The 12,294-nt window shown below is 48.0% G+C and overlaps 1 protein-coding gene and 1 long non-coding RNA gene across 2 annotated transcripts in view; one reads left to right on the plus strand and one right to left on the minus strand.

Moving 5' to 3' along the window:
• The window catches only part of LOC146860809 (sperm-specific sodium:proton exchanger-like), a 5,538,638-nt gene that overhangs the window by 504,539 nt on the left and 5,021,805 nt on the right, over nt 1-12,294 (plus strand). The window lies entirely within an intron of this gene.
• LOC146860810 (uncharacterized) lies at nt 963-4,188 on the minus strand. The gene is made up of 2 exons (XR_014979207.1): nt 4,155-4,188; nt 963-3,299 (listed from the first exon to the last, which is right to left on the minus strand). It is a non-coding gene; the product is annotated as an uncharacterized LOC146860810 (long non-coding RNA).

Here is a 12,294-nt window from a genome sequence, read left to right on the forward strand (position 1 = left end):
CATCATGGCCCTTCAAAGTTCTTCCTCCCTGCAAAACGAAGAAAGGGAACAAACCAGTCACTCCAAATTTGCAGTAACGGCGCTTATGCGCTGCCAAAGCTCTTTATGTAAAGATATTGATAGATACTTATCCAAATATGATGCCCTCGTCGTTAGAGATCTGTTTCTTCCTCTTTGTTGACCCTGCTGAACCAAGAGTGTTCCTGCAAAATAGTAGAGCACAATATTATTTCCTCCTGATGCTAAGGAGGAATTAATCATAGTTTCTACTCAGAGTGTATTTATTTCTACGCTGTACTAGCAAGTTGCTAAGGGACATTCTGTCCACTTCAGTTCTCCTGATATCATGGGACTTTTAACCTATAAGTCACCCCTAAAATAGGCCTTTCAATCCAAGGTCAAGGTGCATGGTTCCAAGTGAGTGAGTGCGCCTACACGAATGGAGGTACGCCAACAAACCCCGGACTTCATTCTCTGGGATATGTTAGTGTGGGACAGTCATTTTAAGGTATGTTGTGGACACTGGCAAGTCGAGATGTCCAACTAAATAACGGCTGCCCCAAGACTCTTAATGGCCATGTCCAGTGAAAGAGCAAATAGTACTATGTACCCCTTGCTCTTGTCCTGTAAGGTTGTCCCCCTCACCAAGACCTTCCTCCTCCAGTGGCCTTCCAGGATTCTGGAGGTCCTCTTGGAGGAGAAACTCCATAAAAAAAAAAAAAAAATCTAGTGGGATTATCAACTGTCTTCCAGCTTTGCATAGCGTCTTAAGGTCCTGGAACCAAAGTGCACTGTACCCAGGCTCTTAAGTCTGACTAGAATCCCCAGTGGTGGGCATGATACTAGTTTAGTCTATTGTACCCTACTCTAGCAATCTAAACTTCCAAAAGGTTTGGAGAAAGGGCTATGCTAGATCCTTGACACCTAACTTAACGGTTTAGTAAAGTCTTACCTAACAAGTATTGTGTACTCACCAAAGGTAGTAGTGGTTTCTTATGGAAAACTTACTTATGACAAAGTGGTAAAGCAAATGCTGCTGCCACCAATGTAGAAGGATCGCTTAGTATATAGTGTTTACTTATGGTGTGGCACTGTGCACTGAGTCCAGGCAGGCCTTAGTGATCGTGTTTATATCCCTGATAACCAAAGCTCTCGAGGGGTAGTCGTGGAGAGCAGCCAAGGCTTATTTAGAAGGGTGTGAAGCAGGTGCATTTACCATAGAGTCAGTCAGTAAGCTTACACATAATAAAAAACCACACCACGTGAATATAAAAATACTTTGTATTAATTAACCCACACTAGACACTAACTTGGTATATCTCTTATCCAAAGATAAAAAATATACACAAGAAATGCTTCAGAAATAGGTAAATTGCATTGGAAAATAAATGGGCCACTATGGAGGGGCCAAACCATGTACTAAAATAGTAGAATGTGAAATGGTTACCAAAATGGGACTAATACCCAAGGTTGGAGGACCCCAGGAGAAGCACAGAACCACCCAAGGGGAGTAGCCAGGGACCCCAAGGTGCCCGGCTGCAGAGTGATTACACCAGGTCAGACGTCCATAGGACAACACAGAGTAAGTTATGGTTGGATTTTTACTGTTCTAGTACCCTTCCCAAAGGACCCCGAAGGAACCACTTGGATCAAGGAAGGTGGGAGAGTCACCCAACCCCATGGATAACCAGGAAATCAGGATACCTATTTCAGGGAGCCCGGTGCATAGGGGTGAAGTGATGTCGAAAACGCTTGTTTGCTTTAATGGAGGATCGTGGAGGATCAGCAGCTACAGAGTCTTGTGGACCAGGCTGGTGGAACCGGGACAGGGAATCCAGACAAGAAAAAATAGAAAGCAGAGGGGCAAAGTCCAAACCACCCAGAAATGACCAGTGGGCACAGGAGCACAATCCCAGCCCTTGTTGGAGGTTCCTGCTGTAGCACTGTGAGGTTTAAGCAACAGCTTTGGAGACCCGGTGATGATGCAGGAGACATCCACAAGCTGTAATACGCCGGTCGGCTAGTAGAGGAAAGTCAGTGGAGAGCAGGACCACCAACAAGCCTTGGCATCCAAACAACAGTTTGGTGGTGAAGATGCTGTGTTGCAGACCAGCAAAGTCTGTGGGAATAACCCAGCAAGTGTAAGTCAGAGCCGGCCCTCAGCACTCAGATGAGCCAGCAGGAATTGATGGAGCCCCCTCAAGAACCCCCTGGCAGCAGCACAGGGAGAGCAGGAAAGCCTCGGCACCACACAAGAGGTGAAGGTCGACAATGCAGAGGATGGAGGCAAGATGTCAATCTTAGAGATGTGCAATGGAGGAGACTGGGGCTTCTTGGTGCTTGAAGATCTTCTGTGAAGAGAGCCAACAAGAGTTGGTAATGGAAAACAGATGCAGTGCACAGGTAGGCTGTTCACGTTGGCTGGAGAGGGATTACAGTCACACAAGTTGCAGAGAAGACTGGCCAGGCCTCTGGAGAACCAAGAAATCACCACCTGTATTGGAGTGCCAGGCAATGTCCGTGACACAACAAGATCAGCAAACCAGTTGTTGACGTAGATGTGCCTGCAGTGAACTGACTCCTTCACTCCAAGAGAGATTCCTTCTTGTTTGGCTGCAGGCAGGGTATTTGGGGACTCAGGGGATGCACGGCCATGGAGTTGCAGAACTTGAAGAAGCACAGGGACAAAGATGCATCAGGGATCTTCCCACCGGGAGCAGTCTTGTCTTTGGTCCTGGCTCAAAGAACAGCAAAGTTTCAGTGTCCATCAGTAGAAAAGTCTTTAAGTAGTCTTCAGATGGCAGGCAGTTAGATCTTGAGGTTGTTGTTGGGACGAATCTAAGGACCCACCCTCAGGGGAGCTCTTAAGTAGCCCTAAAAAGGGGAAGGACCTCTTCTGTGGTGACCCACCTATGAGAGTAGTCAGGGTTGCTACTCGGCTGGCCGAGCCAATCAGATGCTCCCAGGGGCCAAGATTCAACATGGCAAAATCAAGTGGCTGTAAGAAAACATATGTTTGGGGCGACATTTCACCCCAAACCCAGTCGCACAACTCAGCGATCCATGTTCCACTGTTTTCCATGTTTTGTACTCCATATCCTCTCATTTAATCCTCTTTTCCACTTTTGTCTCATTTAAGCCATATGTAGGGTGTCATGCAATTTTCAAAGGTTTCTCATGTTCAAGGTGTTCCCATCCAGACCTCTATCAAGAACACATAAAGACGCATAATTCATCCAAAGCAATGTTTATTTAAAACCAATGCATTTCAGGCTTCGTAGGTCCTTCTTCAGGGGTAACTACAAATGACAAAAACTTACTCCATTACCCTTTGTAATACGTTTGTAATCAACCAGATTAACCAAGTGATACTACCTTGTTACAAATACTCTATCGTAATTATGTTTAATATCATAATTATCCCGTTACGCACCCGCATAAACTTCATATGGGTAAACCCCACATGTCTTCCCCAACTCATCTGGCAGAATCTGGTTAAGTTCCCCCCCCCCCACCATATCTCCCCTCTACTAACTCACTAACAAACTTCACACTGCCATCACACCATTTCCCAAAGCATGCCATTTATCCTCATAAAACTATCCACATTACTTTCACTCACAACCTCCCTTTCTTTTTTATCCCAGTCATCCTCCCGTTCCTTCATTTTTCTCTGCAAGTTCCTGTCGCCGAGAATTGCACCGCCTTCTTGATTCCCTTCTTTCACGCACCTCATCACGCTCCTTTATGCCCCGAATCTCAATCATGCGCGCAACACTGCATTCACCCCCGCTTTAAACCAGCATCTCTAATCTCCCTAATACTTATATCACACCCTTTGAGCCCCTCTTAATCACGCTCTGCAAACATCCCCTTACCTCCCTCTCAACATGACTAATTCCTATCGTGCACCTTTATTGCCAGAATCTCGATCATACACACAACACTACATTCACCCCCACTGTAGATCGGCATCTCTAATTTCCCTGCTGCTATATTATATCGCACCCTCCGAGCCTCTCTCTATCACTCGCTGCAAACATCCCCTTTCCTCCCTCACAATGTAACTCATTACTAACACCCATTTACTCCAACATTCACACCACTTACAAACTTAAACATTCTCTGACTGCTTCATGCAAAACCTCACGTACCTGCCAAAACAAATGAACGTATCCATTCTCGAATCTCGTTCAAAGGAAGTGTTTCTTCCACCGTCCAAATTTAAACCAACCACTCATATCCAAGACCCTCCCTCTTTCCAGTTGCCTAATTGACCACCTGATCCACCCCCACCGTCAGAAAACTACCCTTCATTGTTAAAGACTACAATTCCCATAATGCAATAAAAATGCCGTAACTGAACAATACCGATAATAATTGCCAAACTAACACATTATTGGCTTTGTACCGTAATTGCAACTTTAAACATGTATTTTCTCAAAGTATTTTAAACATTAAATGTGGATACTTTAATGTTCATTTAGGTTCAAAATTAAAATAAACTGGCTTTATGAACAAGGTGTTTCGCCATGCGTGTGGATATAGCAAAATACACACGGTTTCTCAATTTAGTCCGCTTTTGGTGCTGGGTGCAAACCCCAAGTAGGGCAATTTACATAATATACATCATCAACATAGGGATGCACACCAAATTAGGAACTGATTTGGTGTGAGTCTTTTCAGGCACAGCAGGAGTTGGGTAGGTGATTCAAGTATGCTTTATTGGTATCTTGCTGCGGCGACCACACATCTAGCCTCTTGCCCTGCTATCCTCGTTCTGCCTGTCCCCCACCTCCTTGACCTGAAGTGGTGTCCGGTTCCTTGCCCCCTCCCCACCAGTCGGGTACAGGGTCCTAGTGCCCTTGTGCCCAGGTCACGACATCTCCCCTTTTGTTGCAGAAAATGACAGAGAAATGGTGATTGCCAAATATTTGTTGAGAGAGGAATTGAAAGAGAGAGAGCGATGAGAGAGATGAGAGAGAGATAAAAAGACAGAGAAAAGATGTGTCCAAAGACATGTCCTTGTGTCTTTATTACATTTCTTCAATCAGTCTTTTTTGTCTTTTGCGCTTTCTTCTTTGGTGTGTCTCTCCGTTGTCCATCTGCCGGTCCTCATCCTGTTTCATGCCTGTGGCCCCTGTTGCAATATCGCTTCCGTCTTCATCCATGTTCTTCAGTTCCTTGAAGTGTGAGCTGTTTCGTGTGATGTGGTAAGGACCTGCTGTTGCTGTTATCATAGGCCCTTTTACCTCTGTCACTGTTAATGGTTCCTTTGAGAATGGGCTGTCTGATTTTCTCAGCTGCCGCTGCCGCACTACCACGACATCCCCTTGCTTGAGCTGCGCAGGAGTGGCATGTGCCTTCATTTTTTCCTTGGTCTCTGATGGCGATGCTGCTATGCTCTGGCGTTGTTGTTGCTTTCAGCTGCGGTAGCCATTTCCTGCTTGATCTCCCTAGCACTAGCTCGGCGGGACACCGTCCTGTGGAGTTGTGAGGGGTGTTCCGATAGTCCCTTAGTACTTGACATAGGGCCTGTCATATTGATATCTGCGCTAGCTTTGCTCTTTGGACAGCCTTTTTTATGTTTCCCATGAATCTTTCCACCTTGCCATTTGCTTGTGGCCACAGCGGCGTTATCTTCCTGTGATTGATACCTATATAGTCCATAAACTTTCAAAATTCTTCCACTGAGAATGTCTCTAGCGTTTGTGGGGAACCCCACGCTGCAAATATATCATCCAGAGTTGGCAGCGTTGCACTTGCTGATGTTGTTGATACTTGTCTCACGATGGGAAATCTCGAGAATTCATCAATGATCACGAGCAGGTAGTTGCCCGTTTCCAGAGGCCCGTAGAAGTCTGCTGCCAGTTCTGTCCACACTGCCCGCGGGAGCTCTGACATTTGTAGCGGTTCTGGTTTTGCTGGCTGCCCTGTCGTTTGGCTGATGTGGCAGTTTGTGACGGTGGCCTCCACCATGTTGTCCAGCCCCGGGAACCACACTTTCTCCCATAGTAGTTTCTTTGTTGCCACCATGCCTCTGTGTGATTTGTGCGCCAAGTTTACAGTCTGTCTCCGCAAAGCCCTTGGCATCACTATTCTTGCCCCTCTCATTATTATTCCATTCTCTGTCTCTGACAGTTCTTCATGAATCTTTTTGAACGCCAGCATTTCCTCTTTGATCACTCCATTTTCCAGGATTCTGTTGTTGTTCACATGTCTCCATCTTTGTTGTCTTGTTACCATTTTTACCGCCTGCATTGTGGCATCCTTCTCTGTTTCTTGCTTCAGCTCTGCTATTGTTATCGATGCCGGAGGGTTTCAGTACAAAGTTCAGGTATTCCTCCACTATGGATGTGGCTTGAGGTGTCTGCGGCAACGGATGTCGCGACATGTAGTCCGCCGGGTTTTGTTCTTTCCCTGGTTTGTGCACGATCTTGAAGCTGTAGTCCATCAGCCTTATGCCCCATCTCTCAATTCTAGGTGGTATTTTCACATTTGGATTTCCATAGATCGTTACTAAGGCCTGATGATCCGTTATGAATATGAATGGTTTCCCGTATATGAACATGTGATAATGCTCACAGGCCCATACTACTGCAAGGCTTTCTTTTTCCGGCTGTGAATATGCTTTCTCAATGTCGGACAGACTTTTGCTTGCATACGCCACGATGTTTCTTGGGGAGTCTTTGCCAGGCATGTGTTGTGCTAGGATCGCTCCTAGTCCCACTGGGCTGGCGTCCACCGTCAGTTCTGTGCACAGCAGTGGATTGAAGTACGCAAGATGGTCCACTGCTATCACTGCATGTCTGATGGCCTCAAACGCCTTGTTGCATTCTTCCGTCCACATGAAACTCTGGCCTTGCTTTATCAGTTCTCTCAGTGGTGTGCTTACTGTGGCAAAATCCTTTATGTATCTCTCGCAGTAGCTGGCAAGCCGAAGGAATGACCTCACTTCTGCAACGTCGCCCAGAGGATTTGCTTTTTCCAACGTCTCCACTTTGCTGCGATCTGGTCGCATCCCTTTTTTGGAGAAGATGTGTCCGAAAAATACCAGTTCATTTCTTCCTATTTCGCACTTGTCTTCATTTAGCGTTAGACCTGCTTGTTCCAGCTGTGAACATACGTCCCGCAGCGCTGTGTCATGCACGTCATCTGTTCGACCAAACACCAGAATGTCATCACTGTAGTTGAGGCTGTTTTTTACCGGCCTTATGACTTGCAGTATTGTTTGCTGAAATATTTCTGCCGCTGATGAGATGCCAAAACTCAGTCGCTTGTATCGAAATAGACCCATGTGCGTGGAGAATTTCGTAATGTACCTTGACTGTGGGTCAAGCTCTAGCTGATGATATCCTTTGCACAGGTCCAGCTTTGAGAATCGGCAGGTGCCAGTTAGGCAGCTGATCATGTCATTGAGTTGTGGTCCAGGATGTCTTTCCCTTTCAGTTGCTGTGTTTGGTATCCTCATGTCGACACAGATGCAATCTTGGAGGTGTTCTTCTTTGGGACTGCCACTATTGGTGACACCCATGGTGTCGGCCCGTCTGCCGGCTCTATAATGTCCTCACTTAGTAGCGTTTGTATTTCCTCCTCTACTTGCGGTTGCAGGTGTATCGGCACTCGTCTGTGATGTTGAGCTACTGGTTTTACTGCCTCATTGATGTGCAGTGTTATTTGCCGTCCTTTTAGTTTCCCTAGTCCATGTAGGATTCCTGGATAGTCTCGCACGGTGTTCTTCTTCTCTGACATGTGGTATGTCATCACGAGGAGGCCCATCACCTGCGCTGTGACGTTGCTCAATAGACATGGTGCCGGAATGTCACCCTTCAGTACGTGTATGTCTTCCTTGCTTGATCGGTCTTTGTATATCAGGGTCTCTGTAAACTTTCCCATGTTGACTACTGTTTTTTTTATCCCCAAGTGAATACGTCAACGGTTGATGCACTAATGCTGGCTTTGTTTTCATCTTTCCATATTCTAAAACACACATTATGTTGCATGTGGCGCCGCTGTCCAGCACAAATCGTGTGTTGTGTCTTCCCACATCTATGTTCACGGTCGCTGTCTTTTTTACTTCATGTTTCTCTATTAGGTGGATGCTCTCTCGCCCTTTTGTTTCTTCTGCAGGGGCGACATCTGACATCAGGTATAGTTGTTCTACGTTCTCTTGCACCCCTTTTCCGTCGGAGTCAGCTGACGATCTGCGGTTTGTTGTTTCCATGTGCCTGGCATATCTGTTTATCGTCATCCGCGGTATTCCAGGTCCTCCTCTTTCACTTTTGAATTGTATGCCCAAACATGCGCTTGCAAAATGGTTGTTCCTGTTGCACATTCTGCATGTCTGACCCATTGCTGGGCATGCTCCGGTGTGTGGGAACTCGAGTCCGCATCTGTAACACGTTCTTTCATGTTGTTTTCTTGGTGGTTGCTCATTGTTTTCTTTCTTCCAGTTGTTCATTCTGTTGCTTCCGACCATGTGGTGTGCTTGTTCCACTCGCCTCTCCTTTCTCAGCTCCATCTGTTTTGCTTGTGCCGTTGCCCTTGCTTCTGCTCTGGCCATGGTCAAAATTTTCTCCAGCGAGGTCGGTTCTTTCAGAATTCGTGTGCGGAATTCCACCGACCGACATCCTTCAATGATGTGCAGGCGAATTGCTTGTTCATTGTCGAACTTGTCAAATTCGCAGTGAGTGACCAATTTGCGCAGTCATGTTGCAAAATCATCAAGGGACTCATCTGTGTGCTGGAATGAGATTGTGAAAGTGTATCTCTCAAAGTCAATGTTTCTTTGCGGGTCAAATCTCTCTGAGAGGCACTTGATTAGTCCTTTGTATGTTGCCGTTTGGTCTTCAGGGAAGTCACTAGTAGGTCATCGACTTTGTCCCCTACGAGGTTTAAGCGTAGATCCAGTTGCTTAGCGTCTACTACATCTGTGGCGCGCATGTATCTTTCGAACTTGCAAATCCATCGTTCCCATCTGATGCCTAGCTGTGGTTCTGAGAGGTTGAATGGAAGGGGTCTGCGGAACGTCGCTTGCGCGCTGGGTTTGTCATTTGCTGGGTCGGTCATTGTGGGCCTGTGGCACTTCTTCCTTTGATGCCTCCACGCTAATTTCTGTTCTTCTCTGATATGTTACTTTTGTTTTCTCTTCTTTCTTTCTTGCGTTTTTCTGTTCTATTTCTTTTGTTTACTTTATTCTTCGTTGTGTGCTTTCTGTTTGTCTTCTGTATTCTTTCTATTCTTATTGTCTCTTTTTCCTTCTTTGCACAGCTTACTTCCTCTTATTTTGCTTTATTCTGTCTTTTTTTTGCACTTTTTTGTCTGTTTTTCTTGGTTTCCTGACTTTAAAATGGCCGCCGGTTCTCTCGTGCTCCAGATTGGCTGTTTTGCCTGGTTTCAAGATGGTCGCCCACGTCTCGCGAGATCGCGGGTCCTGTTTGAGCTCCCGTCTGACTTAAAGATGGCCGCTGGGCCTTCCGTGACTCTAATTGGCCGCTTTCACCTGACTTAAAGAGGGCTGCTGTCTTTGCGAGATTTCCTTTTTGATCTCTCACGCGCGCGCTTTCTTCTCGGTCGGGGCTTCTTACCGGCTTTTGTCACGGTCGCGTGGTTCCTTTCTCTTCTACCGCGATGCTTCTTTTTCCGGCCGGGGTGGGCTCCCACGCCATGTCTATGCTCCGTCACTCGGACCAGGGTGGGTTCCTTGTTCCGTGGATCGTCTCTCCTGGGGCGCCTGGACACACGCGTCGATCCTTCTCCGCCACCTTCGTCGCCAGTTGTCGTGTCTTGCTTCTTCAGGCACGACAGGAGTCATGTAGGTGATTCAAGTATGCTTTATTGGTATCTTGCTGCGGCGACCACACGTCTAGCCTCTTGCCCTGTTATCCTCGATCTGCCCGTCCCCCCACCTCCTTGACCGGAAGTGGTGTCCAGTTCCTTGCCCCCTCCCCACCAGTCGGGTACAGGGTCCTAGTGCCCTTGTGCCCAGGTCACGACAGTGTGCATCCATATATTGATGATGAAAATCAAGTGGCTACCTGTAGGAGCTCTGGGCACCTCTCTAGAGAGGAGGAGCTGGATGAGGGATGGACACTCCCATGTCCTTTGTTTAGTTTTGCGCCAAAGCAGGAGTCAAGGCTCTTGAACTGGGCAAAACATGTTTATGCAAAGAGGACACAAAATGTGACCTTCAATAAAGTCTGGAGGCGTTCAGAAGTGCCCCCACCCTGCCTTATTCTAAAGGAGAGGTGGTCACACCTCTCCTTTGCAAAAATTCCTCTGTTTAGCTTTCCTTGTCCAAGTTAATCTCATCAGCAGGGGGGGCAGAAGACTGTCTAGGGTTGGCAGCAGTGCAGGCTGGCATGCAGACCCTGTAAGGCTACACAGGTAAGTATTGGGGGGGTCCTCTAAAGAGCCCCCCAGTACATGGTATCCTGAAACTAACAATGGGATCATAGTAGTTGTAGGATTCCAACATGTTTGATACCAAACATGACCAGTTTCGGACCAGCCATTGTGTAGTTGCCACATTACAAGCTTACCTGCCCTCCTTTGAGCAGCGACAGTGGCAATGAATACGACATGTTAACATAACGGGGAACGAATTCACGTTTTCGACGCCAGGACCGGGTGGCTCTCGGCTCTCAGCAGCCCACTGGCCCACTACGAGTCTCCCGGAACAGGTCGCCTGCTACGAGTCTCCCACCTGCTCTCTCTCTCACTAACCCGCTGGGCCCTAGCTCCACCCCGGCCCCCATTGTGGGTGACAGTCTATCTGCCCTCTCCCTCCTGCTGAAAGCAGGAGTTCCAGGGCGGGGGCACGGACAAGGAGGGAAGGTGAGCTGACTTCACCTCTGTTGCACTCCCGCCACCTGGAGGCGGAGGTGCCAAGGAGGCGAGGGCCAAGCACCGAGCAGAGTCGGGAGAGTTGTGTGAGAGCGGCAAGGAAAGAGGACGAGAGCCGACAGAACTGTGCTGAGCCGTGCAGGAGCAGGCAGGCAATACTTGGAATTGGCAGCAACCCAGCACGGAGTGCCGAAAGCAAGAGTAACAAGTAAGCGGGCGCATTACCTGGGCCGGGCAGGGCAGCCCTAGTCACCTCCTCTGTTCCCCGGCCCGCGGTCCGTTCTGATCGTACCAGCTATAACTGGCTTGCTTGCCTGCCTGTTTGCTTGTGCCCCCTGTGGTGTCTTCACCTGCCTCCCCTTTGCCGTCCCCACTCATGGCCCCCATAATTACCCCACTATTTCCCCTATCGTTGGGACCTCACCTTACCCAAGCTACAAAGATTTACTGATAGATTCGGACAGGGGAGTGGGACATTCTAGATTAGCCTTTCTAAGGCTTAAAGAGAGAAAAAAGACAGACAGAAAGGATCCTTGTATGTGTTGGGAGGCAAACACTGCATATTCTCTCCTGGATCAACAATCACCTATGACCTCAGAGATAACAGCAAGGAGGAGGGGGGCTCTGTTTGCTGTGTCAACCATCTGCAGGTCGCCATATCCTGCTATACTTCCCTGGTCTGCTCTCCTGCCGCCTATCTCCCCTGCCGCCGGCGCCGTACCTGCATATCAGCGCGGCCGCAGTGAGGGGAGGACTACATTTCCCGGCATCCCTTGCGGCAGGAAGCCGCTCACGCCTCTTCCGCGCCCGGAGGCGCATTTAACCAGAGGAGAGCCCCCGCGTCGCGGGAACGCGCGCGGGTGGCGCCGGGGTAAGCCCGGGCAAAGGGCGGGCCCTCTGTGGCCCTCAGAGGCCTAAAGAGACTGGACTGGGCCTGAGATTTGGGTCTTTTTAGTGCCGGACTTCATTCGCAAAGTGAGACTTTATTTGTTTTATCTGCTATTAGTGTATAGTGTTACTTGTTTTGTTTATTAACCTATTCATATCTGTCATAATGTCTAAATCGAAATTTGATAAAACTGCTCCCGTGCTGGGGACTTTGGATAACTACCTGGTGAAAAAAGTAAACCGTATAAATAACGACCGTAGTGCCTCCTTGGGACTGGGGAGCACATTAGTGGTACAGGAAGATACGCCCCTGCTAGTGGCTGACATAGATGGGGCACTAACCTGGACATTAGAGATAGGGCTGAGATACCGGTTGTTGCCCAGGTGCATGCAGAACCACAGGGAGACCCGTTGGATACCTCGATTGAGGAAATAGTGAAGGTACCACCAGCCCCAAGGCCGGTGCGTTCCTGCAGGAAAGCACAAATAAAACGGGCTGGGAAGCATAATAAAAAAAGACTAGACCCATTTCAGCCAGTTTGCAGTGGCTCAAGATCCTCT

This window comes from Triturus cristatus, chromosome 3_1 (genome assembly GCF_964204655.1).
Source record: "Triturus cristatus chromosome 3_1, aTriCri1.1, whole genome shotgun sequence".
Lineage (NCBI taxonomy): Eukaryota > Metazoa > Chordata > Amphibia > Caudata > Salamandridae > Triturus > Triturus cristatus.